At 39.5% G+C, this 4045-nt stretch overlaps 1 non-coding gene across 1 annotated transcript; it reads right to left on the minus strand.

Annotated features, from left to right (window-relative positions):
* Nucleotides 1-796: 796 nt before the first annotated feature.
* On the minus strand, nt 797-868 carry Trnaq-cug (transfer RNA glutamine (anticodon CUG)). The gene has a single exon. It is a non-coding gene; the product is annotated as a tRNA-Gln (tRNA).
* Nucleotides 869-4045: the final 3177 nt, after the last annotated feature.

Raw genomic sequence — 4045 nt, forward strand, 5'->3', positions numbered from 1 at the left:
AAGTAGTGCATGAATAAACGTTAATTATTCTCTGTGTGTTGTTCTTGTCGGGAAACCATACGTCACCACAGACGATAAAGCTTCTTTTGAAAATACCAACGATTTCAAACGCTACATTTAAAATGTGTGTGCAATCTTCTAAAAATCAACCCGGATATAATCCATGACCTAACTTCAGCTTTGAAAAGGCCTCAGCAAAACTATACGGCCACACAACCGGGTGGCCGAGTGGTAACCCACTTGCGCTCGGAAGCGAGAGGTTGCGAGTTCGACCCTGGGTCAGGGCGTTAGCAATTTTCTTCCCCCTTTCCTAACCTAGGTGGTGGATTCAAGTGCTAGTCTTTCGGATGAGACGAAAAACCGAGGTCCCTTCGTGTACACTACATTGGGGTGTGCACGTTAAAGATCCCACGATTGACAAAAGGGTCTTTCCTGGCAAAATTGTATAGGCATAGATAAAAATGTCCACCAAAATACTCGTGTGACTTGGAATAATAGGCCGTGAAAAGTAGGATATGCGCCGAAATGGCTGCGATCTGCTGGCCGATGTGAATGCGTGATGTATTGTGTAAAAAATTCCATCTCACACGGCATAAATAGATCCCTGCGCCTTGAGTCCGAGTCTGGAGATACGCGCGCGATTTAAGACTTCATATAACATAACACGAAAAGGACGAAGAAAATGTAAAAAAAAAATAAAAATAAAAAAAACTGGTAAAAATATACACGAATATATGAACACCATTACAAAAGTAAAATATCACAACAATTAAAAAGAAATTAAAACAAAAAGTACAGGTCCCACCGAGATTTGAACTCGGATCGCTGGATTCAGAGTCCAGAGTGCTAACCATTACACCATGGAACCGCTGGTGACTATCCGCAGTAACCCAGTGACCTTATTAGACACATGCCTTGCGATGATAGTCTTCTGTTTCTTCTTCTGTGTTCGTGAATTGAAACTCCCACGTACGCAGCTGTTTGTTATTGATTATTTTGGCTGTTTTTCATGATTTGGCGTTTGGATGTTTGGCGGTCAATTCACAACCATTGGAGGCAGTCATATTGACGTGTCTGTTGTTTTTGTCCTTTTTATATGCGGGCTTAAGAAGATGATAATGTCTACTTCGTTTCACCTTATTCAAGCTATCGTATCCTGCATTGAATGTGAGAGATAAACAACAACGAAACAGTAAATTGAAATAGAAAAAAATGATGGTTTGTTCGTTAGGCCTAAAAAAAAAAATAGGTGTGGTTACGGTAACCCGACCTACCCTATTTTTAGGGGCCGACCCTATAACTTTGTATTACATTTGTCAACAACAACAAAAATGAAAACAAGTGCAGAAAACGCAATGAAAGCAAAAGCGCTCGAGTCGTCATGCAGACGACAACCGGCACGGTTGGCCTAGTGGTAAGGCGTCCGCCCCGTGATCGGGAGGTCGTGGGTTCGAACCCCGGCCGGGTCATACGGTTACCTAAGACTTTAACATTGGCAATCTAGTGGCTGCTCCGCCTGGCGTCTGGCATTATGGGGTTAGTGCTAGGACTGGTTGGTCCGGTGTCAGAATAATGTGACTGGGTGACACATGAAGCCTGTGCTGCGACTTCTGTCTTGTGTGTGGCGCACGTTACATGTCAAAGTAGCACCGCCCTGATATGGCCCTTCGTGGTCGGCTGGGCGTTAAGCAAACAAACAAACAAACAAACAAACAAAATGCAGACGACAGACGATGCAAGGGAAATAACTCCTTCTACTAAAAAGGCCCAACAGACGCTTGCCATGACAAAAATGGCCGCATCTTCTTCGGTTGCTCTGCTTATATAGAAAAAAAAATCTAAACAACGAAGTGACTGTGGTAAGATGAACAAAGTTAAAAAACAAAGGAATACTGTACTCACCAATACAAGAACGGGACAAGACGACACGAATTTTCGCTTATGGAAGCTTCATCAGGAAAAACAAGAACACAAAAGACAACAACAAGTCGCGTAAGGCGAAAATACAATATTTAGTCAAGTAGCTGCCCTTTTTCAGCAAGACCGTATACTCGTAGCATCGTCAGTCCACCGCTCATGGCAAAGGCAGTGAAATTGACAAGAAGAGCGGGGTAGTAGTTGCGCTAAGAAGGATAGCACGCTTTTCTGTACCTCTCTTTGTTTTAACTTTCTGAGCGTGTTTTTAATCCAAACATATCATATCTATATGTTTTTGGAATCAGGAACCGACAAGGAATAAGATGAAAGTGTTTTTAAATTGATTTGGACAATTTAATTTTGATAATAATTTTTATATATTTAATTTTCAGAGCTTGTTTTTAATCTGAATATAACATAATTATATGTTTTTGGAATCAGAAAATGATGGAGAATAAGATAAACGTAAATTTGGATCGTTTTATAAATTTTTATTTTTTTTTACAATTTTCCGATTTTTAATGACCAAAGTCATTAATTAATTTTTAAGCCACCAAGCTGAAATGCAATACCGAACCCCGGGCTTCGTCGAAGATTACTTGACCAAAATTTCAACCAATTTGGTTGAAAAATGAGGGCGTGACAGTGCCGCCTCAACTTTCACGAAAAGCCGGATATGACGTCATCAAAGACATTTATCAAAAAAATGAAAAAAACGTTCGGGGATTTCATACCCAGGAACTCTCATGTCAAATTTCATAAAGATCGGTCCAGTAGTTTAGTCTGAATCGCTCTACACACACACACACACACACGCACAGACAGACAGACAGACAGACAGACACACATACACCACGACCCTCGTCTCGATTCCCCCTCGATGTTAAAATATTTAGTCAAAACTTGACTAAATATAAAAAGCAGACGCAAAAATAGAAAAAAAAGTTTAAAAAAAAAGTGATTGCCTACCTTCCTACCCTTTTTATATTTAGTCAAGTTTTGACTAAATATTTTAACATCGAGGGGGAATCGAAACGAGGGTCGTGGTGTATGTGCGTGTGTCTGTCTGTCTGTCTGTCTGTGTGTGTGTGTAGAGCGATTCAGACTAAACTACTGGACCGATCTTTATGAAATTTGACATGAGAGTTCCTGGGTATGAAATCCCCGAACGTTTTTTTCATTTTTTTGATACATGTCTTTGATGACGTCATATCCGGCTTTTCGTGAAAGTTGAGGCGGCACTGTCACGCCCTCATTTTTCAACCAAATTGGTTGAAATTTTGGTCAAGTAATCTTCGACGAAGCCCGGGGTTCGGTATTGCATTTCAGCTTGGTGGCTTAAAAATTAATTAATGACTTTGGTCATTAAAAATCTGAAAATTGTAAAAAAAAATAAAAATTTATAAAACGATCCAAATTTACGTTTATCTTATTCTCCATCATTTGCTGATTCCAAAAACATATAAATATGTTATATTTGGATTAAAAACAAGCTCTGAAAATTAAATATATAAAAATTATTATCAAAATTAAATTGTCCAAATCAATTTAAAAACACTTTCATCTTATTCCTTGTCAGTTCCTGATTCCAAAAACATATAGATATGATATGTTTGGATTAAAAACACGCTCAGAAAGTTAAAACAAAGAGAGGTACAGAAAAGCGTGCTATCCTTCTTAGCGCAACTACTACCCCGCTCTTCTTGTCAATTTCACTGCCTTTGCCATGAGCGGTGGCCTGACGATGCTACGAGTAAAATGGCATTGCGTTTCATTCTGTGAGTTCGACAGCTACTTGACTAAATATTGTATTTTCGCCTTACGCGACTTGTTTTTGTGTGGCTATGTTACTTTAACCCCACCTATTTTTATATTTAGTCAAGTTTTGACTAAATATTTTAACATCGAGGGGGAATCGAAACGAGGGTCGTGGTGTATGTGCGTGTGTGCGTGCGTGTGTGCGTGCGTGTGTGCGTGTGTGTGTGTGTGTAGAGCGATTCAGACTAAACTACTGGACCGATCTTTATGAAATTTGACATGAGAGTTCCTGGGTATGAAATCCCCGAACGTTTTTTTCATTTTTTTGATAAATGTCTTTGATGACGTCATATCCGGCTTTTCGTGAAAG

Source organism: Littorina saxatilis, unplaced genomic scaffold (genome assembly GCF_037325665.1).
Source record: "Littorina saxatilis isolate snail1 unplaced genomic scaffold, US_GU_Lsax_2.0 scaffold_707, whole genome shotgun sequence".
NCBI classification, from domain to species: Eukaryota; Metazoa; Mollusca; class Gastropoda; order Littorinimorpha; family Littorinidae; genus Littorina; species Littorina saxatilis.